The 25,839-nt window shown below is 37.4% G+C and overlaps 1 protein-coding gene across 5 annotated transcripts in view; it reads left to right on the top strand.

The window, feature by feature from the left end:
• The window catches only part of Mid1 (midline 1), a 363,560-nt gene that overhangs the window by 189,359 nt on the left and 148,362 nt on the right, over positions 1–25,839 (top strand). For 2 of the 5 annotated variants that reach the window (XM_031371481.1, XM_031371522.1), the window contains exon 1: positions 8,828–9,131. The exons of the other annotated variants lie outside the window; for them this stretch is intronic. The gene's annotated coding sequence lies outside the window, so the exon portion shown is untranslated. Of the gene's footprint in view, positions 1–8,827; positions 9,132–25,839 lie in introns of those variants that run through there. 5 annotated transcript variants of the gene reach the window in all.

The following is a 25,839-nucleotide window of genomic DNA, read 5'->3' on the forward strand; positions in this document are numbered from 1 at the left end:
AGAGAGAGAGAGAGAGAGAGAGAGAGAGGAAATGAAAGCAAGAGAGGAACAAAGAGAGGGAAGAGACAAAGAGCAGGAGAGAGGGAGCAGAGACAAAGAGCAAGAAAGAGAGGAGGAAGAGCAAGAGATCAAGAGGAGACAAAGAGCAAGAGAGTGAGGAGGGGCCAAACCTCCCCTTTTATTGTATGGGGCCTGGCATGTCTGGCTTGTGGTCAGATGACTGGGTGTAGGGTCCAGCTAGAATGCTGGGAGCTTGGAGCATTGTCTGCCTGATAGAGCACACATCTCCTGCAGGGGGAGCTGTGAGGGGTTGTGACTGAAACAGGAGCCAAAGACTCAGGAGTTATGGCCAAGCTTCTGCCCCCTTCAAGCAGAAATTGCCTGCAGAAGCTCCGGGGCTCAAAGCCAAATACTCTACTGAGCTTAAGTTACCTGAGCAGACCACTACCACACACTGCCCCACACTTGCTTTATCACTTATATCACCCCTGACACTATGAGACCAATTTTATTCTTTTCTATCTCCTATTCATGAGAACAGTTTGTAGCTTATTGGTATCTCCCTGTATCACTAGTACCTAAAGCAATGTCTGGCATGTGGGAAATGCTCAGTAATACTTAATAGAACTAAGAATTGTTCATTCTTATGTAAGAAAAGACTTATTGTTGCATTTTGTTATTATAAGCTTAAGACAGGAGAGTTTCCACAGACCTTTTTGCCCTCCCGTTTTGAAATGTCTCCTTATGTAGCCCAGGCTGAACTAAAATCATGATTCTCCTGCTTCTATCCCTCAGCTGTTGAGATCACAAGCCCAAGACTTCAATCTTCTTCCTCACCTTCCTCCTCTTCCTCTTCCTCCTCCTGTTTATCTTATTCCATTTCCTCTGTGTATTTTATGAGATAGGGTCTCATTCTATGTCATGCTGGTCTGGAACTCATGCCCATTTTCCTGCCTTATCTTTAAAAGTGCTGAGGTTACAGACATAAGCCGCCATGCCCAGCCAAGTTTTCTTATAGGAGGGATTTGTCTCCATGTTAGAGATCATTGGATGTCTTGGGAGCAATGCAAATCTCTTAATACAGAGCTGCAAGTCTTTATATGCTGCTAATGAAATTGATGGCTAAACCACTTGTGAACCAATTAATGATGAGTAAGGACAAATCTCCGAAGCTGAGTTCTTAGCTGTGAAAATGAATCACAGAGCTGTTTTCTGTTGGGAACACCATTTAGAAATTCTGAATGATAAAAAAAAGTTCATTCATATTTCTCAAAACATAGCCTCTAAAATTTGCATACTGTCTTGACTAGCACAAGAAAGATGTCTTTTCCCTTTCAATAGGATGAATTGTTTCTTTCTGGCATAATAAGAACTGGATGATCATATTCAGTGAGCCACTTAAACCACATAAAAATTACTGAAGTGCTTCAATTTGTTTTCAAAGTAAAATGGCAAACTCCTGGCTTATTTTGCCAGTGTAAAGATTTCTACAGATAGATTGAGGTTGGAAACTTCAGAACCATGTCAGAATCTATGTGCTAAATTCTATCACCCTAAAATAAGACACAGGAGATGAGGGATTTGGAGCTGGTCATGGGTGCTCTGTGATTTAATTCCTCATTGTGAAAAGGTAGGGCTTCTACTATGGGGTGGCAGTACCATTGCTAAAATGACCACAGGATCTAGAGCCCAGTTTTCCAAAACCAGCTGTACACCTTTGCATCTTTGTGGGGACATAGTACATAATTAATCCATGATAGATAATAGATCTCTCTCATTCATAGCTTTCATTTGAATTCATAATAAATATCTCCTAGGGTTTTTATTTTACTAAGTAGCACTTCTCTCAGCTGTTGATCTCCACATTTCAATTTCACCAGACCTATTAGTATGTGTGTTAAAATCAGGTCATTTTGAAATACCTTAACTGGGCTACATTAATATTTTCATATTGAAGACGAGTTCATTTATGTACCAACTGGTTGGTTTCTAAAGGTGAATATAACAAAATTATCTTCCTCCCACAAATATAGTTATAAGAACTATCACAAGGGATTTTGATTCACCTTAGATAATTGTACAAATACAAATAAAGTTATTTTATCCCATGTATGACCTTACTTAAATTATTCTTATTAAAATAACCTCAAGTAGCATCACTATTTATACAATTAAATTAATATTTTAAAAAAGAATATATTTAGCTTCATTTGATGTGGTTTCTCAGATATTTGGACCTCTGTGAATCATACTGTAATTCTTCCAATGAAACACACTTAGTATGTTTATCTTGCACCAGAGGTGCAATATAGGAAAGCTTATCACAGTATGTGTGGATTTTCACAAGTGCTTCCCAGCAGAGCAAAAGCTATCCAATTATAAATAAATGAGAGCAAATATTATTTCCTTGGCTATTGAATAAGAATGACAAGGAACCTGATGTGCCTAACAAAGGGAAGAGATGTGTAAATCCTTATTCATAAGCATTTTATATCTTTATCTTCATTTTAAATCTAAGCATACATGCTTTAAGTGAAACAGGATAAGGTATTTGCCAATTTTTCACAACACTGTCATCCTGACAATCTTTCTGTACATCTGAGAAGTAGCAATTTAAATATAAGCACTCAGTTTTCTTAAGAAAGGACTGCAAAAATCCTGCTCAAAGCTTTTCAGGAAAAACTTATCTGCAGATTCTTATGTCCACATGATTAAAAATGAAGTGTGCTGATTTGCTTAATTCTAACATAGACACAAAGAAGAGCTCTGATTCATAAATGTTAATTTTTTTGAGACAGGGTCTGTATAACTCTGGGCAGCCTGGAACTCTCTATGTAGACCAGACAGACTTTAAACTCACAGAGATTCTTCTGCCTCTGTTTCCCAAGTACTGGAATTAAAGATATGCACTACCATACCTTGTTAAAAGTGAATTTTAATGTAATCGATTATTAAAACACATATACCATTAGGCAGTCTTAGTCTGTGAGTTAGTGCTGTGAAGAGGCACCATTACCATGGCAACTCAATAAAGAAAAGTATTTAATTGGGACTTGCTTACAGTTTCATAGGTTAGGCTCCATTGTCATCATTGCAGGGAGCATGGCAGGACACAGGGAGACAAGATGCTAGAGAAGGAGCTGATAATTTTACATCTGGATCCATAGGCTTCAGGAAGTCAGACATACTGGGCCTGACTTGGGTTGTTGAAACCTCAAAGACCATCTCCAGTTATACACGTCCTCCCACAAGGCCACACCTACTTCATACTTAGTCCAACAAGGCCATGCCTCCTATGCTTCCAAATAGTGCCACTCTCTAAGCATCTAAATATAGAAACCTTTGGGGGGCCATTCTTATCTAAACTACCACAGCATATTAAATGTTTTAGGGACTATTTTTCAGATATAAAAAGTAAGTGAGAAAAAAATAAGGATAAGAAGTAAAATGGATATAATATGGACAACATTAACTAGCTATTCCTAACCACACTTAAACCTACAACAAGAATAGAGGATTTTAAAAAAAATATGCCAATTATGTGTAAAATAAAAAGGGGGTTGATTAGGCTAATTAATTACTAAGGTATTTGGGTTGTGGAATTTTCACTGTTGAGAGCAGAAAGGGATATCTAAAACAGTCTGGATTAGAGCAATGCATGGATCTCTGGATGCACTCAGTGAATCAATCATAAATCCTAACCACATTAAAGTTGTAGAAGGAGCAACAGGAAATGCCAATCAGCTCATCTAAGCATGAGGTGGTGGCATTATATTGGGGGTTGACAGAAGGCTATTAGGGTGAAACCATTGGCCAGATAACTGTGAAACATTACAAGTTTAAAGAACATGAATTCAAGTATAAGAAACTGATTTAATAACTACCCAGTGTCTGTTGCCACCCTTCCATCCAGTGGAAATAAGGAGGCAACAATGAGCTCTTCTCCAAGCAGTTTATTCATCTTTTCTTCTTTCTTTGCTAGCTTCTCTTATATTCTTCTATATCTTCTTCTTACATTTTACTAGTTACATCTTACTTCTTTCTTCTTACTTAGTCCTATTTCCTACTTACTCCTATTCCCTACATCTTACTTACTCCTATTGCCTACATCTTACTTACTCCTATTCTTACATACATCTTACTTCTATCTCCTACATCTTACTTCTATTCCTACATCTTACTTCTATATCTATTCTTACATACATCTTACTTCTATTCCTACATCTTACTTCTCTCCCTACATCTTACTTCTATCCTCCAAGCCCCCAACCCTCACGGGTTAAATACTTTTCCTTGTCCCAATCAGCATTGGCTACGAGGCAAAGCATAATAGGCTGCGGGAAAATCATGCCAGCTTGCATCACAAACTGGAGGCACTCAGCTTTTCCAACTAAGGGTTTGATTATCAATGCTCTCTGCTCTGGCCAGAGACCAGGTGTTCAATATATATATAGGGTGGCAGCTGTGGCTCCCCACAGTGTCCTTTTACCAACTGATTTACTTTTTATCAAAATAATACATGGTTATGTGCAGGTGTATTTAAGACTCATAATGAAAAACAGAATCCTTGCCCTTCCCCATTCCACTCTAAGGAATTAATTTTCAACTGGGAAATATTTCGTTTGCTATGTACTTCCACATTTCACATAATATTGTTTTACTGCTATTTATTGACTTAAGAATTTTAGACATTATCTTTTTATTCTGTATACAAGCAAAAACTGAAATTGTCCTTCCCTGTACTCAGTGTCTAGTACCAAAAATGAAGGAAGAAACTACTGAAGGGAGGATGGGAGAATGGGAAAATGGAAGGGAGGTAGAATGTATGAAGGAAGAAGAGGAAGAGGAAAGAAGAGCAAAAGGAGGAAAAATTGGATCCCTGGGTCTTACTGGGCAGCCAGCTTAGTCCACGTGGTATGTTCCAGGGCAATGAGAAATGGTGTCTCATAAAAATGTAAAAAGATGGATGGTGCCTCAGAAAAGACACCATAATTATCCTCTGGCCTCTGCATGTACATGCATTCACGAGCACATATGCATACAGACAGAGCAAGAGGAAGCAAGAGAGAGAGAAAAGAAACCAGAGAAAAATAGGCTTGGTGCCCTTGTCTGATTTCCAACACTCAAGATATTTGAGGTAGGAAGATTGCAAATTCATGATGAGCCTGGACTAGCAAGACCTTGAAATATCTTGTCTCAGATAAACAACAAACCAATGAAGGAAAGATGGATACTAGTCTCTGCTCCTATGTATCAGAATTCACTGTCAAGTTAAAGAGTTTTCTGTGCCTTTTTTGGAGTTATTAATAGGCTCAGATTTTACTTACATTCATGATTATCTATCTTCACAAGTAATCTGTCAGTGTCATTGTTTACTTTACAGTGTCCCCTCTGCTAGCTCTTCCTCCTAGACTTCTCTTATTTCATTTTATAGTGGTTCTTCTGTTTGCACAGTTTCAATGACTTTTTCTTTTCTTGATTAATTCCCTCATTTTGCTAAAACACATTTTGACTGATTTCCAAAGAGAGTATAAGGGATGTAAATTTTTTGAGAGTTGGTGTGAAAATAATTATACTCTCTCCTGACATTTGATTGATAGTATAACTTGGTATGGAATTGTCAGAAGTCACTTAATCTCATATTTTTGTGTCTTTTACCTTGCAATTGAAAAGAATATAATAAATTTATGAGAACATTTCCTTATGCGTAAAGAAGAGCATATTCTATTAATGAGTGTTTTAATTTTTGTTACTTGTACTATTTCATGGATACTTATGGTATGAGCTCTCTGTGCTCCTTGTTATAAAGAACATATAAATATTTGCATAGGATGATGGTTTGTCTTTGTCATTTTGGCTAGTCATGGTGCTCAGTTAATTTTAACTTAACCTTCAGTTGTTTTGTAGATGTTAAGATTTATAGTCAGTTGACATTACATGAAGGAGATTATCCTTGATAATATTAAGTGAGCACATACAGTCAATTAAAAACCTTAATACAAAGGTGAGGTTTCCCTGAAAATGAAAAAGTATCCTTCCTCAATGTGCTACAGGGTTAGCATCTGCCAGTTGACCTATGGGTCTTAGGACTGTGTGTCTCTGTAGTTATACAAGACTGAAAAAATTCTCTATATTGGAAATACATATGTATTTTAGATTCTGTTTCTCTGAGGAGTTCTGATTGACTTAGTCCTCAGTAACCTCAGGATCTAGGGAAGGAATTCAGTAAAAGCAAAAACAACTTTGAAATAATTTTCCTCTTAAAATTATGTTATGAAATTATAGTAAAAATGTAGCAGAGTTACTTTTGGGGTACAGAAGAAGATTGTACTTACATTGAGATGGGGCTTTAATTGCCAATGGATAGAAATGCTATGAGAATAGGTGGGGAAGAAAAACCTTTGTAGGTCGTTGTGGTGAAGTGCACCTAAAGCTACAGAACCCAGAAGACTGGGGCAATGGGATCCCTTGAGCCCAGATGTTTGAGACCAGTTTATACAGCACAGCAAATCCCTGTCTCAAGACACAGATCAAAACAAAGCAAGCAAAATCCATCTCTAAATTCAAAGCATGAGTGGCTTAACAAAGTTTTTAAAGGAAAAGAATAAAGAATCAGCTGTATTTAATCAGTTAGCACAGAAACTGTTAAGATCTTTCCACCTCTTAAATGTATAGAATTATTAAGTTGTAAGCTGTCATTAAACTTGAAGCCCAGGATTATGGCATACACATGAAATGTCAGCATTCAGGAGGCACATACACTAAACAAATGTTAAAAAAAAAAAGAAGGGAAATAAGTTGAAATATTTTAATGCTTAATTTCTAAGTGATGAAACATTAAGCTTAATTTATTTCAAATCCTGACAAGTGATTAGTTAGGTGTTTCTTGCCTCAAAGTCTCTCCATACTTGGGCCTGTTTTCTTTCTAGATCCAGATTGCTTCCCTTTTTTCCTATCTAAACATAGTCATCCAAAATAAAGTATATCCTGAGCTAAGATATATCTATGGCAGTGGTAGATGAAAACTTTCTCAAAGTGAATCAGAGCCCATTGGCACTGGGATAAAATGTGGATCCCCAACATCATTGGCACACCTTTCCAATCAGTTTCTCTTGGACCAGGGGCCCAATTATTCACACATTTAACTGAGAATTGGTTTTAACAAACACTGGTTTTGATCTCTAGAGGACATCCAGTGATATCTTTATGTTTTATTAATCAATTATGGGCATCTAGTGGGCAAAGGTCATGATGTTGCTAAATACTTGACAATACATGGAACAGCTTGCTCCGTGGTGAGGAATTATTTGTCTGCAAATGCCAGTAATTACAAAGTTTAGAAGCCTTGATCTATTCAACCTTGTTCAACCTAACCCATGGCCCTAAGGATGCATGTGGCCAAGGATGACTATGAATACCATGCAACACAAAATTGTAAACATATTTAAAATATTATGAGTCAGTCTCTCTCTCTTTGTCTCTCTCTGTGTCTCTCTCTGTTACTCTGTCTCTCTGTCTCTGTCTGTTTCTCTCTCTCTCTCTCTCTCTCTCTCTCTCTCTCTCTCTCTCTCTCTCTCTCTGTGTGTGTGTGTGTGTGTGTGTGTGTGTGTGTGTGATTTGTTTTAGTAAGGCCATGGTGCCATGGTATGGTATGGTATCACTATGTGAAAAGGCTAAACAAGCTTGGGTCTAGGCCATAGTGAATGACTCTGAAGAACAAATAAATGGATAGAGGGCAGCTGGTGTGATTAGGGGGACTCTAAAACTTCTGAGTGGGAAGCTGAAACAGCGATATGGACTCCCAGGTGCCCATGCCCTGCTGCCAAAATCTCAGAGAACTCAGCCAAGCTCACACATATTGAACCACACCTCCAGCACTCCTGAAGCCACTAAATCACTATTTTCTCTGTTCTGTAAAAACTGAAAATACATATTGGATTATCCTCAAACTGTAGTTACTTGTTTGGGAAAAATATATATTAGCAGTTCTACAAAAAGTGATCTTTACTCAGTTTACAAGTATCCTTGAATCCAAGAACTAGATCTGCATAGGAATTGTATTCACAGAGGTTTGAAAAGGCTTACATTTTTATGGAGAGCTCAGAAAGAAACCTTTGGACATTTCCCTTAAACTGGGCTTGAAAGTTCAGCATTGTTAAACTCAACCACAGTTAGAGGTAGAAACACTTATTTAAAAAGTTTTCTTAACCAAATTTCTGTATTTATTGTTCTAATTAGTAAATGTTTTATCTGAAATTGTGCTTTCAGTTACCAGTGATGAAGATTCTCCTTCATGTCCTGTATTTCAAAATGTTTGTGTGCACAGCCCCACTAACATTAGCTTCTTGTAGGTTGGATATAGAGTTTACGTGAAGATGAGGTGGGTAACTGTTTGTCTTGGTTGCTTGTTTCACTTAAAGTGATACCCCAGTGTGGTTTTTTTCCCTCCACTGTTTTTACAAAATTAAGTATCTAGAGCAAAATACACTTTAAAAAATATCCTTGGGGCCTGAGGGTTGAGATTTTCTCGCTGAAATAATTCTGCACCTTTAAAATGCTTTAATGCTTTTAAGGGGGCTCTTAAAGTGCAAGGAATTAAGGCCGGGAGCTAGTTAAGCTTTGAGCAGATGCAGTCTGTTAGACAAGAGTAGACCTCATCCTTTACTTTGGAAGCTCTGACACTACATCCAGCTGCTTCCAGTCATTTGACTCCTGAAAGCTGCCCCTAATCCTGGTAAAGGCAGCCTCTCCTGCACCCAGGTCCACCCCTTGCTCCTGATTGGCGAGGCTCTCACCGACCGGAGCCCGCCGCCTACGACGTCCTTGTGAACTGATTTGAAATAAGAGCCAGGCGGTCCTCGCTAGCCTGCGCCCGACTTTTCATAGGCTGGAAAAGGAAAGGTTGAGAAACTTGACATTGTCTTGAGTAGAGTGCGTATAGAAGCAGATCAAAGAATAAAAAGGGAGGGGGACGAAAAACGTGCTCTTTGCTGCCTGTGGATTCCACCGAGTTGCTTTTGTCTTGTGGGCTTTTCTGCCGGCTTTGGTGTCTGCGCTTGGAAGCCTGCGGGTGCGCTTCCGAGCAGCTTGCTCCCTGCCGGATGGGTCATGGAATTCTAAACATGAGGCAGGTAAGCTTGAGGGTTGTGATTGTAGCTGTGCTGGCGCCAGCCACAAAAGGAGGGATTTAGCTTGGGACCCCTGCGACCTGTTACTCCCTAGAGCGTGTGGAGTGAAAAAATGCAGGGTTCCAGCAGATCCATTACGTGGAAGGAGGGGACTGCCTTTTCTTCCTAAGGCTACCTTGGAAAGCACATCACCTGCCGTCACCCCACTGCCTAGTCCTTACTACCCGTGCTAGCTTTTGCTTCTAAGAGTGGTTATTGATGTCAGGCAGTCTTTGTAAAAGGTTCAAAGCGGTTTGTGGAATATGCAAATCAATTCCAGTTTGCGGGCCTCTGGAATGTATTGTGCCGTGCTGGATTCATCTCTAGCTTTTAGCCTCTACCCTATTATGCTTCAGATTAGAATAAAGACAACTGCATAGTCTGACAAAGTAGCACACCAGGGCTCTTATCTTATTTTGCTTTCACATTCTGAGTACTTTACTGTGTGTACGAGGAGGAGAAGGCGAAACCAGTCCGGATGGAACAAGCTGCACTTCCAGTGGAGGCAGGCACAGGCAGAGCGGGGGTGGGGTGGTGGTGGTGGTGGTGTTACAGACTTTTCAAAAAACGTTCTAGCACTTTAGGAGTTGTGTTTTGTGTTGCTGCTGGACGTAAGAACACAGTCTTGAAAGTACTGAAAAGAGAGAGTGTTTGAGGATTACTTAAGTGGTTCTCTGAATTCTAAGCCAGCTGCTTCTTCCATCGCTCTAGGGCATGGGGGATAAAATTCCTTATCAATTTAGGTAGAAGTTTATGAGGTTTATAGCTTTGCCGTTGAGAAAGAAGAGAAAAGGAAAGACTGGATTACAAAGCCTTGAAGAGGGTGTAATTTACAACTCTATCACAGTTGTGGTTAAAAAAAAAAAAATCTTACGTCAGTATTTTAATGCCAAGACTACAAGTCTTTCAGTGACTGGGAAAGGCAGAGATTACAGGGGAGGAATGCTAGCTACTCTTGCCAGAGCTGAGTAACTCCGGGTGGGAAATTGAGCATCTGTTTTGCCACCGGAAAACTTCTACCCTTTTTTCTTCCAGTTGGGTTCGATGGGTCCCACCCCAAAGTGTTCTCTTGAGGCGAAAGTAAACCTTCCCATCAGTGGTTGGGCCAAGGGGTTTACAACTTTCTGTTTCACTGCTCCAGAGGTAAAGCAGAGGCCACACCAGAAAGATCAGGAGCAAAGACCCTCAAATTTCTTGTTCCCTAACTTGCTCTCATGAAATTATGCTTGGCAAATTGTAGCGAGTACAGAAAAGCACATGAAAGACTGTGTGCTTTCAGCAAATTGCATCTGCCTAGCTGGTGAGTGGTGCAGAGGCTGGCTTTCTCTATTTGATCTTATAGACCAACCTCATTCTTTGAATTTCTCGCAACCACATAAGATCAACAAAGGGCAAGTGGGCTTACTGGATAGGAGCAAGAAAGAGAATAGGTACACAATACTATTTTCTACAAAGGTCCTAAGCTGGAACAAAGAAGTTATTTACTGCTGTGTGGAGCCACCTGTCTTGTCCTCGGTGATGTGTGAACTCAATTTTTAGAATCTTTGTGCCCACACAGTTCCTCTGGAATGAGGTGACACTCCCTCTGTCTGATGCCTAAGGCAGGCTTGTCCAGAGCTTGGGATGATTTTTCCCATGTGTAACTGTGGCATTTGTATGAAATTGGAAAACAGCCCAGTGTTGAAGTTTTAAGTGTACAAGTAGGCATGTAGTAACTTCTTAGTTATTTAATGAATGGCCATCTTTTCATCCCACATCTCTGGATACATATATAGCATTGTTCTTTTGCCTATTGGGTACTTGAAAAGAGGGAGGGACTGGGGAGAGGAGATGCAAGAGTAGAGATCATTGTTCATATAAGAAACCAGGCATGAAATGATAGCATTACTGCATAGGCGAGTCCCAGATTTGTTCTTGTTTCTCTTGGAGGGGGAGGGGAAGAGACCTTACTGCTTCATTCAGGCAGAGGAATAACATCCACCAACCAATTTGTCATCTTAGGCCCAGCAGCCCCTGGCTGCATTTGCAGGGTTAGCTATCAAACCAACTCATGTGTCATCAACTCACCAATGAAACATAATCTTTTTGCTGGTAAGTGATCTGTCCCTAGGGCTGTGCAAATGCTGAACAGTGGGGTGGCAGGCCAGAACAGATCCCTACCACTAACTAGTTAGAAATTCTCCATAGCCAAAAATTGCCAACAGAATTAGAAGGCTACATGTTTGTCTGTGAGATTCAGAAAGTTTGGGCTTTTATCAAGTGGTCAGCAGATGAAGCAGGTCAAAATTCTTATAGGGTAAATGAAACAAACAAACAAACAAACAAGCATAAACCTGACTTGAGTTCATCAGGAAGGAATTTTAAAGTATGCCAACCTGTCTTTGCACTTTGATCATAAATGGAAAACTTTTCAGTATCTTCTTTGAGAAGGAATTTGCTACATTCCCAGGCAAAAGGAAAGGCATAGCCACCTGTTATAGAAGTTCAGCCAAAACCAACAGGTTTACTTATGGCATTCCCACAACTGCAAATATCCTCCCTAAATAGCAAGTCACATTCATTGCCCCACCACAGACTAAGAACAAATATTTCGTTCTCGAGTTGCAAAAAAAAATAGAATCTCCAGACAAAATCCCTACCAGATATAATTTGGGTTTTTAGAATCCCAATAACTTTAGAGAAATATATTAAGCAATTCAGATGACTTTTCTTTTAGTCTCTAGGTCTTCCAGCTGCTATTTTGTTTTTGTTTTTTGTTTTTTTGTTTTTTTGTTTTTGAGGCTAAGATGCTGCTGATGCAAGGAAGCTATGACTCAGTTTGATCAGCCCATTTTGCATTCTTTACTTTGGAGTTAAAATGCCCAAGGACATCTGGCTTAATAATGAAAGTCTTGGTAGTAATCTTTCCTCAGAGGATTAGAAAGTCCTTTACAAACATGATCTATTTATTCTCAACCACATCTCCATGGAGAGAATGAAGGGCAACTTGATCCTCATCGAACAAATGGTGAAGTGAAGGCAACAAAAAAAAAAAAAAAAAAAAAAAAAAAAAAAAAAAAAGAGAAAAGGCTTAAAATAATGAGAACAGCAAGTTAGAGGCTCATCTGCTAGTTGGGAATTCACTCACCCAGAAAGACTACCTGTGAAAACAGAACCTCTCCATCGATGTCCCTTTTCTTCTTGTTCTGTTACTAGCATACAGTGTCTCAAGTATGCAGTGTAGCTTTATTTCTTTGGAAGTGAAGCCTTGAAAAGTATAAAAGACAAGACTTTTCTGACTTCCTTTGTCCCAACATTGAGATCAGGCAGTTTTATGACACTTAATAGGAAGATGATATAACTGGAATTTTAAATGTGTATCTGCGAATTGGTTCCCTTTTAACAGATGTTTTAAGTTTTTGTATATGCTTTAGAGAGTTTGACATCTTCAGCATATGTTAAAATTTTATTTGTTTTTCTACTGCCCCTCTTTCAGGAAATGTTATCATTGTAGGACTTGTTGTCAACTAAAAGATATTTGTTGGTCATTTCAAAGTAATTTTTGAGTTGATTTTTCCTTAATGTTCAGTGTGACTCATGTTCTGAGTTTGTCTGGCTGTGGACCGCATAGGCTTCAAACAAATCTGTTAATTGGTAGTTGTATGCTATCCACAGACATTCCTGCAAGTTTTAAGGCTAACTGTGCTTGTGGATGTCTCCTGGCTTTGATCCCTTGTGTGGTAAATAGACATCCAAGGTAGTTATGGAAACCTGGACCTTGCTTTGTTGAGGGGAATGGGGGAGTGTTTGGCCAGAGAGTAATTTGTTTGATTAAGAAAAGATGGGCCAAATCAGAATATATTTTGTCCACATGATTTGAGTATCCCAGTTGTTCCAAATCAGTTAGAGTTCTCTAGATAAGAAAAAACAAGTACGACTGACCACATCAGAATATTTGTTAAAAGTAATTTAAATTGTTCTTAATCAACTCTTTGCTATGCTCCCAGAACAAATTGTAAAATGAAAGAGATGGCCAACATATGTCAATGTCGGCAGTATCTCTGTTGTGTTTAATCTGAGTGTTGTCAGTTTTAGAACTCCAGGCTCTAAAAGAAACGCCAGGATCTGGCTGGAAGTGTGTATTTCACTTATCTACCTGCAGGGGTCAGACTTGAAGTTTCCATGATGAAAGCCCAGGCCTTGGACACCACTGCAGGCATACCCAAGCAGAACTGCTTATAAGAGTAATTAGTTACCAATTCTTTAACCTTGTGATCAAATCTGCTATGAAAACCAGTTCATTCAAGGAAGAGAATATCAAATACACTTTGATTAAAGCAAGGATAATACAGTCAGGTCAAACTGGAATCTAATCTCTGTGTGGATGTGGGGAAGTTGATGAGGAAGATTTTTTGGCTAATTATCAGCTACTTTCATCTGACACCAAACTCATCTTACCGGTTTTGTTTTAGGTTCTTTACTGACTCTTGTTAACTGGCATGATGTAGGTATTTTGTTTAACTAGAGGACACAGTATCAGATGGTCATCAGAATAAAAGATTTCTTATTCTTTGACATAACATTAAGATCTTTAGTGTCCTCCAGTAAGTGGTGTTAAGTAGGTAAAAAGTTGTGGTACCCAGACACACAAATATCTAGAGGGAACTTTACAAAAAAAAATAAAATAATTGAAAACTAAAATCGTGGAAATGTATCTCCTTTGTGAAAAACAACAAAACAGCAATAAAAGACAAAAACAAAACAAAACAAAATAAAAAAACAAGGTTCTGAGTTAAAAAGGCAAAAGCAGCAAGAGGTCCTGATTGTAGAATGTAAGTAAGTATTAAAGTTCCCATATTAAGCCTGCTATGCATGATAAATAAAAATATCAAGGCTCCCCATCTCTTAGTCAACATTTACTGAGCACTTCCAGAATTAATCTACACAGTTCATTCAGAAAAAAATACACAGTGAGTGATTTTTGTATTTCAGATGGCTTTTGGTTTCTCAACATAATTCGATAGGATCCTTGCCCTCAAAGTACTTCCAATCTAGTATACAGGTTTGATACCAATAGTATAATATAGGTTATTACATGAGAAGAATGGCTGTCTGCTTGTTCTTCCCTGTTTATTTGTAAGGATGAAAATCCATTTAAAAGCTGATAGCCTAAACTTTATTAAACTTAAAGGAGCTGAGAAATGATCTGTATTTGTGACATTTTATTTCCATGTTCACTTGTAGACACTTATGATTTCTTCATTAAAATCAATTTATCAGAGAAAAATACCTCAGAGTCCCAACTCTACAAATGCTTTATGTTCCATTTTTATTGAGTATTAAGTTATATTTTTATTACTTTAAGTTTATTTTTATCATATGAGAGTGTATGCTTTGTACTGTATTCTTATTTTTAATTGATTTTTAGTAAGCATGAAACATAATGGGTTTCACTGACATTTCATGTGTATCATGTTTTTGATCTTTAATTGATACATGAAATATAAAAATTGTACATACTAATGAGATCCATGTGATGTTTCAGTGCATCTATATCTTGTATAATTAAGTTAAAGGTATCTGTCTTTTCAAATTATCAACTCTTTATGGCAAAAACATTTTGAAATCCTTTTTTTCTAACCCTTTAAAATACACAATTATACAAATCTTATCTAAACTCACCCAAATATTTTCCTCCTATATAAGTGTGTTATTTGAGTTTCTTGTTTGAAACTACAAAATTTTCAAGTGAGATATTATGCCATGGACATTTTGAAACACTTTTGAAGACATGGCTCATCCAGAAAAACGTTTTGCTTTGCAAATATGAGCAAAGGAGCTTGATACCCAAGAACCACATAAAAGTCCTAGGAGTAGTAGTGCATTGTGTTCCCAGAAATGAGTAGGAGAAAACAAGGGCTCACTATGGGCACGATGGCAAATTAGCCTAGCAGAGTTAGTGAACTACAAGCCGGTAAAAGACTATCTCAAAGGAGGAAGATGACAGTAAAAATTGCAACATGTATAGGAAGGTGCTCACAAGGCCCCACCCTTAGCTGAGGAACTATTGGTGTATTGGTGGCTGCTGTGGCAGGGATTTAATTTTCTTTGGAGTATCACCACTGGGAGTAGCTTATGCTACTCCCCCACATCCAGGTGCACATGGGCAGCACTAATAGAACACATTGGGATTAGTTTTCTTTCTTTTTTTTTTTTTTTTTTTTTTTTTTAGAAAGGACATGAAGTTGGGAAGGGACCTTGTTGGGTAGGTGCTTGAGGGAGTAGAAGGGGAAATAAGAATGTGGTATGCTCAAAATTTTATATATAATACATGATATAATATATAATATATTTGATATGTATCATAGGATAAATAAAAATGTTATTTTGAAAAGCAGCTGGATGATATTCCTGAGGAATATCACGTGTATACCTTATGCACATGAATACACACACACATACAGAGGCACATACTACTCACTATTTTGAGAACTATTCAATTTGATTAATTTAAGTCAAGTTCCCAGTTTTATGAACATGCTACTATGGTATAAAGATGAAAATATAAGAGAATCACCATACTTGTTGATGCCAGACCAGTTTTAGCAATATTTGAAATAGAAAAAGTTTACACTAGTTTTTTTCCCTTTCTCTCTCACTTCTGATATTCTGGTCCCTCCAAGGTATCTCCCCACCTGACCTAATTTGACATGCAGTGAATCCATATTTGCCTATCTGTTATCCTTTTCTTGCCTGCCCTTCCCTTTATACATACCACATCTCTATTTCTTTAGGACAGTGGTCTTCGGGGCATGTTTTGAGAGAATTCACATAGATAAGAAAAAATTGTCGTAGTCTTTTAATCCTTAGAATGAATCTTTAATTAGGGAAATTCAAACAGTGAAGAATTTCAAATAGGGGAGCCCAGAACTACAAAACACATGACTTCCCTGTCAGGAGACAATATTTAGCGGCAGTTCATGCCTTGTTAGACAGGATTTGCTGGCATACCTGCCTTATATTTCAGACCTATTCACTAGGCCCTTCTCAGCATCCTCCCTGAACTTCTGGCCTCAGTAGAGCCTTTATGGATGACAGTCAGAGAACCACAGGGAAGTTACAGAGAAGCAATGATGGTATGTGTGTGTTCATGTTGTTTATGAAGACTTTCTTTGTATGCTGAGAAGTATCTATTTGGATTAGAATAAACAGGAGGAAATGGCTGTGGCCCTATCTTACAAACACTCATATTTGAGATAGTCTATTTCCAGGTAATCATAGCTCTGTCTATCTTGGAACTGAGTTACTTTAGAGCAAGAATCACATTTAAGGTATCCTTGAATTATCAGATCCAAATACAGGGGCTGAAATACAGTGAGAGTTATCAAGTACTTTATGGAAACATTTGAGGTAAATCTTAGTAGGAAGATGGAAATATAAAGATCAGAGTGGCTCTGAAGAAGAAAGAATGTTTGAGTGGTCAGTGGTATAGTAACGAGTAATTAATGAATATCAAAAATCTTAAAGTATTTTGTGGTTGCTTAGCCATTCAGTTGTATTCTGCCAAAGACCCAACCCAGAACATATCAAGCAGCTTTTCTTGACAGTAGAAATAATTCTGGTGTGGGAATTGCCTCTAACTGATCAAAGCCTAAATTGCAAGATAGGATCTGCTAAGCTTGTTTTCACTGAGGCTAACTTGAGGTTTTAGGTCATAGCCAAATATAGAATTGGTTTATTTTGCCAGGTAAATGTCAAGTCATGTTTATTTAGCAACAAAGGGAGTATTTTCATATTTCCTTCCTGCTTTCTTTGTTTCTTTGTTTGTTTGTTTCTTCCTTCCTTCCTTCCTCCCTTCCTTCCTTTCCTTTCCTTTCCTTTTTCCTTGTTCTCTTTTTCTTTTTCTTTTTCTTTTTCTTTTACTTCTTTCCTTTTTGGAGGGGGATGGGACTGGGGATAAATTCTCTCTACATGGCCATGGCTATCCTAAAACATACCATGTAGACCAGGCTGCCCTCATACTCACAGAGATTCACATGTCTCTGCCTTCTGAGTGCTGTGATTAAAGTTGTGTGCCACCATGCCTGCTAGAGTATCCTTTTTAAAGTCCAAGGTTTTCCACTGTGTGCAGGTTATGCTTGAATTCAGTAGAGTCACATTCAAGACAAAGAGTTTTTTACTGCCTCTCACTGACTGACTGAAAGTTCTGGTTAAAATTGTGGAATTGAAATTTCACATCCATTTAGTGATTTATAGAGACAACAGCACTTACACATTTTCAGAGTACACTTAGTAGACTCTGTTTCCTATCACTTGTCAAATTTTAGAGTGCTGCTACAGTTGGATATATTTTCCAGATTATCCTTTTGAGTAGGAAGAAAAAATGTGGACAAATGAGATTTTCTTTTTCTGACTTAATGCTAGCTAGACGAGTTACCAGATAAAGCAACAGAGACGGAAGTAATAGAAATTTGTATATATTTTTAAAAAGAGATTTTACTTATTTTATGTATGTGAGTACACTGTAGCTGTCTTCAGACACACCAGAAGAGGGCATTAGATCCCATTACAGTTGATTGTGAGCCTCCATGTGGTTGCTGGGATTTGAACTCAGGACCTCTGGAAGGGCAGTCAGTGCTCCTAACCACTGAGCCATAGCTTTATCCTGAAATTTGTATATTTATATAAGATCTAGTATATAGGAAATACATTAGGGATTCAAACAGAAAGTTCTAGTTAGGTTAGGGTGAGTGGTGTATACTTGTAGTTTTGGCAGTCAAGAAGCAGATCTACAGAGACCAAGGGCTTAAAGGAAGCCATGACCTCATAAGGAGGCTCCATCTTTTAAAAAATATTAAAAAATATAAACAATAATATTAAAAATAGCATTTTAAGAGAAAATAAACTGCTAGTTAAAAGTTTGGTCTTTTAGGTTGAAAAAAAAACCAATAAGTTTTGTTTTCTAGGTATTTAACTACATAGCTGTGTCTTGCCTGGAGCTCACTATTCTTTTGCCTCAGCCAGGAAGTGTCAGAGTTACAGGTGTGTACCATCACACCAGGGTTTATAGGTTGAAAGTTTAGCATATGGTCCAGAATAGCTCACATCTGTAAACCCAGAAGTTGGAAGGTCATGGCAGAAGAATTGTTACAAGCTTGTTTTCACCCTGGGATTTACAGTATATTCAAGAGCAACTTGGCTGACAGAGTGAACGGCATATCTCACCGCCATCATCACTGCTACCAGCACTAGCTCCAGTGACACAATGTAGCTCAAGAGGCACTTTAGTCACACCCAGGAGGAAGTTTTCACCTAGAACTTGAAAATTATGCTTCCCAATTTTGTTCTTTTTTTTTTATCCATTCCACATGACTTTTTCATAAGATATAATTTGGCTGCTTTCAGAGCCCATGCTATTATTTCATGTGTTGTAGAGTTTGAGACAATTAGAATGGGTTGTTGGTTGTGAATAGTCAGAAAAGTATATATTATCTTGAGACAAAATTCCTCCTTTACTACTTGAGAAGAAGAGGATCAGTGGGAATAGTAGGGAGACAAGAAAGGAGAGTGGGGGAATATGGTTAAATCCATTATATATGTCCTAATGGAGAAAATATATATGAAAACACACCAATGAACCCCACTATTATGTACAATTAATATGATATTATAAAATGTTAAAAGGCAGGTTTTGTGAGATCCACATAGTTAAGGTGGGCTTGTAAATCACAACTGTAATCATGACACTTAGAAGGATTGGGCTGAAGGATTGCTACAAATTCAAGGCCTGACCATGTTACGTAGCCTATTCCAGGTCAACCTGGCCTACAGAGTGAGACCATCTCAAACAAATAAACCTGAGTATTCAAATGGTATTTTAGTTGGTGTTTGTGCTTCTCTGCTTTGATTATATATGTATATATATATATATATATATATATATATATATATAAAATGCCTGACAAGTGCCAGTGCCTGAGAAATACAGAAGTGGGTGATCACAGCCATCCATTGGACTGAGCACAGGGTCCCCAATGGAGGAGCTAGAAAAAAGACCCAAGGAGCTGAAGGGGTTTGCAGCCCCATAGGAGGAACAATAATAGGAACCAACCAGTACTCCCAGAGCTCCCAGGGACTAAAGCACCAACCAAAGAGTACACATGGTGGGACTCATGGCTCCAGTCACATATTTAGCAAAGGATGGACTTGTTGGACATCATGAGAGGAGAGGCCCTTGGTCCTGTGAAGGCTTGATGCCCCAGTGTAGGGGAATACCAGGACAAGGAAGCAGGAGTGGGTGGATTAGTGAGCAGGGGGAGTGGGGATGGGATAGGGGGTTTTCGGAGGGGAAACCAGGAAAGGGGATAACATTTGAAATGTAAGTAAAGAAAATATCTAATAAAAAATACTGAAAAAAATGCCCGATGTTAATAACTGAAGGGACTATGTTTAGATGAAATGTTTATGATATGACATGATTTTTTTCATGAGTTAATCAGCTATGCTTTTCAGGAAAATTAAGCAGAACACACAGAAGGGAGATGAAAAATATGAGTTCATTTAAGGCATGTATGATGGGAATGTAAAACTTAAATGGATGCTATTTGGTATGTGACTCAGTCGAGGTTGTTTTCTGTGCTCAGTGCTTAAAGTGAATTTTCAGTGAAATTAATGCTACTTCTCTTTCTGTCTAACTGGATGAAAAAGTTAAAAAGAAAAACAAAAACAAAACAAAAAACCCATAATGATTAATTGAGAGGTTTGTGATTTTTTTAAGTAGCAAACTTATCACATGATAATAGACTATAAAATAATGAATACTGTTTAATTTTTTATCAGAAGGAAATGCTCTCCAAATATTTCTCCCCTCTCTACCATGTAAGCTGTCAGAATAGAATAGCTTGAATATACACTACATTATTTTGGTTTAACTAACAAAGAGTGATAAGACATGAATTATTTGTGACAGCCCCGAACATTGATAACAGAAGACAATAATGCCTGCAGACACAGCCTACATCATAAAAATCTGGAAGCAAAAATGCTTATTATGTTAGGCCAACGTGCTTTGACCCAGTTTTGCTTTTCTGCTTGGAAATTATGTCAGTATTAGTTACATCATCCCCTCGGATGAGCAGTTTCACATTTTTGTTTATTTCAGGGTCATGTTATTAGTTTTGTATATTTAGTTTTGACCTTCCAAGAGCCAGACTAATCCTTATTGATTTACATTTTCTTTTAAAAAACGAGACTTCTGGGATCCAGAGAAAGGGGATTTTATGTATTAAGAAAACAATCTAAGATGCATCATCACAGGCATTCATTTCTGCTTGTTCCATAGCCACTGCCCTCTTTAAGGATCCAATAGAACATCCACTTTTTTTTGTCCTTGTAGTGTTCTTTCTTGCTTTGTTCTGTGGAAGACAGAATAAATTATGTTGCCAAAGAGTGCTATACTTGACAAAATTGACTACCATAGTTAACAAAAAGTAAAAGAAGGTAGAAAAGACATTTCCCAGCCCAGCATTCTTCAATTTACCCCTTTTCATGCTTCCTTTTTGCTTGTTCATCCAGTAGAAACTGACTTGACATATTTTTCTTATTTAAAATTTCTACTGAATATACTTCAAAATGAATTGCTTCCTTGGTTGATTTCAAACACATTTTTTTCCAGCCATTTAATACTTTCTATCATTAGAGGAAAGAGTCATTTAATTCTTTCAAACATTTATGAATTCTACTCTTCAAAGGGTGAGAGTTCTTCTAGTGATCAACTTACATCAGATTTACAAGTATAATTTGCTACCAAAAGACCCTGAACAGTTTTTTTTTTTTGATCCTCTTGTTTTTGAGTTCCTTATTAACAAATGCAATCAGGCAACAACACAAAAGAATATGAAGTTGTGGTTCTTCTGAAAAAAAAAGAAAGAAAGAAAGAAAGAAAAAAATCTACTATTTGCTCTTGTTTTCTAATTAAGATTTTGAATGCTAAGAATCTCTTTGTTGTTAGTGCCTTTGCAAATCCTCTCTGCCTGAATGAAGAAAAAAGAAAAAAAAGGATTGTCCCCTTAAAAATACAACCACGTGAATTTTAGCCAGGTAAATTGCTGATTAGTTTGAAATAATTTAAAGAAACAGTATGTAAGCAAATTGGGATAGGATTCAGTCCTAATTGTATTATCTCAGGCAGGGATTATGGTGGGAGTGTGGTCTTTGAACATAGTTTGAAACAGCTAGCTCTGAGTGTTGGGTTTTATTTCTGAAATTTATGTTAATTTAAATACTGAAATTCTAAAGAAAAAACTTCTTTAGAGGTCCTCTTTACCTTCTAATGAGTACATAAATATTTTTTAACTCTAATATATATAAATATTTATAATTTACTGTGTGTATCCTATGGTGACTTCCACTCCTACAGAAAGTTTATAATGGTTGAAGGTAGATACATACATACGTGTATTTCCCTTATCTTACATGGTGATGTTCTCTGTGTAGTATCTTGTATACACACACACACACACACACACACACACACACACGCACACACACACACACACACACACATTTCATGATATGTCCTGAATTTCTTTGCATATTAAGGCAAAGAGAGTGCACTCTTTTTCTTTCAACAGCTGTACAACATTGCATTATGATATCCTGTTGTTCCATTGCAACATCCTATCATAACTGTTTGGACTTTGGTCACATGGGTAGCTTCCAGTCTTTTGCTATTAAAATACTATACAAGGAGAAGACTCATATTCATCACTGTGTACCAGTCAGGTATATCTGTCTAATAGATCACAAGAAGTGGCTTTCTGAGTGAAAAGGTGGGTAGGCTCTCTAATTTACCTAAATCAATAGGTTGGCCTAGCCAGTATAGATGTCGGAGTCTCACTGATATAGCACTCCTGATTCTCTTGTCTTCCTCTCCCAAGAGTTGAGTTTTACAAGTATGTGAAACCAATGCTGATTTAGGATTGTTCCTAAAAAACATTTAGGAGTTTATCTTTACAATCATTTGCCAGCATAATGTATCTTGTTGATTCACCAAATGTCAGCCCCCTAAAATGTAACTAGTTCCAAAGACTTTGTTTGAATGCAAGCTGAAACAGTTTGTAGCAAATATTTATGTGAGAGGATAGCCCTTCATGCCACCTCCTACAGACAACAACCAATTCCACTTTCTCTTTCCTTCTCTATCCAAGATAAGAAGCTCAGCTTTATAGAGTACAGATAATCTCCAAAGTGTGGAAATCTCACTGCCTGAGATCTAATGCCTACAAGATGCTTATATTGCTAGTACTCTGTTTGTTGGAATTACAAACATTTTTTTCAAGGTATTAGTAAGAGGCTCCACTTAAATTACCATCATATTTTTGAGACAAGGTTTCTTTGTGTAACAGCTCTGACTGTCCTGGAACTAGCTCTGTAGATCTGTAGTTCAGGCTGACCTAGAATTCACAGAAATCCACCTATCTCTACCTCCTCAGTGCTGGGATTAAAGATGTGCACCACCATTCCCCAGCCTTGAAAATATTAATTCTTTAAATACATTTTCCTCCTTTTTCTCAGATACCAAGTATCAGAGTTCAGCATTTATAACAGTGATTTAAATATTCATGCACATGTCAGTGGTTCTGTATCAGTCTTCTTTAATTTTTTCCTGTGTATGGTATGTGTTTGGTATGTGCATGCATTTTCATATGTGTGGGCATTTATGTGTATAAGGAACATTTGCATGCATGTATATAGGTCACAAGTTGACATCAGGCATGTTTTCTCAATTGTTCTCTGCCTTATATATTAAGGTATGGTCTTTCACTTGAACCCATAGCCCACAAATTCAACTGGTCTAGCTATACCTCCTGAGTGCTGGGATTGTAGATGGGTTACAAAATCTGCTTAGCATGTATATGAAGTCTTGGAATCCAATCTCCAGTCCTTACAGGTGAATGGCAAGTGCTTTACCTACCAAAATATACCTTCAGTCCTGTATCAGCTATCTTAAAGAGTAGTGTGCTCTATGTAAAGAGCAAGTAAAGAACAAATACATGATTCTAAATTTTCAAGGATTGTTTATTATTTTACTTCATATTCTAGGTACTTGCTATGTAATTAAAGCTGGCTTATAAAATTGTAACTTTGCCTCAGCTTCCTGAGTGCTGGATTTCAGTCACTTGTCACTACAACTGGCTTGTTTATTCTTGCAATCGTTGGAATCACACAGTGTTTAGGAATATATACATGTACTTACTGTGTTGTGTTAATTATCCATTTACTTAATCATGTATGATTGCAACTACTTCCGTAGTAGGTTGGGAATAATAAACATAGCACTTATATCATAAAATTTTGATGAAGATAGATTAGGGAAAGATCTCCTGAACTCCAACTCCCTTTATTATGTTCCCCAAACCTTTGGCAGTTATTGGTCCGTTTGTCACCTCTATTACTGCTGCTGCTGCTGTTGCTCTTTTTATTGCTGTGCTTAGAATTGAACCTAGACTCTTGTATACACCAAGCAGGTACTGTATCACTATGGTATTTTCCCAGCTCTCCATCTCTATAACTTTATCCTTCCAAGAATATAATGTAAGTGTGATTGCAGTGTGCATTCTTTTGAGGTTGACATTTGTTTCACTCAGCATGATTCTCAGGAGTTTCATCTAAGTTATTGCAAGTATCCATTATTTTCTTTTCCTTTCTGTTACTGTCTCATATCTGATAGTGGAGATGTCTCACACTTTGACCATTCACCTTGTTGATAGACATTTGGGTTGTTTCTAACTTGATAATATTATAAATAGAATTGCTAAGAATTTTTATGTACTAGATTCTATGTGACTACAAGTTGTCATTTCTCTGGATCAAATGCTCAGGAGGGCAGTTGATAGGTTTTGTGGTAAGTGCAAACAGTTTTGTCACAAATTGCCAAACTGTATTCCACAGTGGCTGAAGAGTTCTGCATTCCTATTAGCAATGCATCTGTGATCCAATTTCTTTGAATTTTCCCTTAAAATATGGTTGTTGTCCCCACTTAGATTTTAGGAATTTCATTAGTAGTAGTGATATCTCATTTGTATTGCTTTTTATTTTTTAAAGATTTACTTATTTATTTTATGTGTATGAGTACACTGTAGCTGCACAGATGGCAATGAGCCATCCTGTGGCTGCTGGGAATTGAGCTCCGGCCCTGCTCGCGCTGGTGTAATTCACTGCAGCTATCTTCAGACACACCAGAAGAGGGCGTCCAATCTCGTTACGGGTGGTTGTGAGCCACCATGTGGTTGCTGGGATTTGAACTCAGGACCTTCGGAAGAGCAGTCAGTGCTCTTATCCGCTGAGCCATCTTGCCAGCCCCCTGTATTACATTTTAAAAGGTAAAGAACATAATTTATAATGCATTATAGGTGTGAATTCCAAACCTCCTTGTTAAAATGCCAACATCCAAATTGGGCCTATTATATGACTGGATTGTCCAAAATACCTGGGACTATCAAATTTTGTTTGGTTGAATCAAATTTTGTTAGTAATATGCTAACAGTAAAAGAGCAGTTTTGTTGTATAGTATACAACTTTCAAGCACTAGATTGGCCATCAGTTATACTCTGACAAATGTAAAGAATTGATACTGGATCACATAGGCAGATACCAACTCCCATGCATATCCATATTCCCTCTGGGGAATAGGCACATTAGACATCTGTGAAAATTGTCAAAGCAATAATTTCTCCTTTTCCAATATATTTATCTAGTTTTGTATTTGCTCTATTCGAATAGGGCCATGAACCATCTCCCTTGCTGATACATGCATAGCTGCCTGTCTACTCATAAAACTCTTGAATTCTTTTGGCTTGAATCCCTGTTATGTTTCAGTATCTAACATAGATTCTTCAAGATCAGGGATGCTCAACTTCAGTACTGTTTACATTTGATGTTTAATTAGTTTTGTTGTGGCCAATTGTATTCTCTATCTTCAAGTTACCTTGTTTCTGAGAACAATCATTATCTTTAAAAGTTTTAAAAATACTTTTGCACATTATAGCTACATATTGGTAGTTAACAAAAAATATTAGTCATTTTTCTTTTTTATTGTTCATTTTATTCCCTTCTATATTCATGAGATATGCTACTGGGTTTTATAAGGACATTTTCAGACAGGTACATGGTGTTCTTTGACTATGTTCCTTCTCCCATTTCTCCACCTCTCCCTTTTCTCCTCTTCCTCTCTCCTCTTCATTCCCCTAGAAGTGTCCCTTCAACTTTCATTTTAAATATACTGTTTTTACATATGTATGCAATATATAGGATCCACAAATGACAGAAAATATGCTATATTTGTCTGAGTCTGACCTAATTCACTTAATATGATAATGTTCACTTATATCCCAGCACTTACGCTTTAAAATACCAATTTAACATAAGTAAATCAAGAACAAGTCTTAATACTAGCATGGATTTGTCTTGCTTTGTGTTGCTAATATAGTGGACATTATAGCTATTCCAATAACCACGTGAGCCACAAAATACTTCAATATGCTTTATCTATGTAAGCAGAAAGAATTGTGTGGAGGAGGTGGGACAATTCCTGGATCTTCATCTGATTTAGTATTAGTGCTTACTGCTAATAGAGAAAAATTTAAAAATACATAAGGTGCTCTAAAATAGTCAAGATAAAAATATAATAATA

This window comes from Mastomys coucha, chromosome X (genome assembly GCF_008632895.1).
Source record: "Mastomys coucha isolate ucsf_1 chromosome X, UCSF_Mcou_1, whole genome shotgun sequence".
Classification (NCBI taxonomy): Eukaryota; Metazoa; Chordata; class Mammalia; order Rodentia; family Muridae; genus Mastomys; species Mastomys coucha.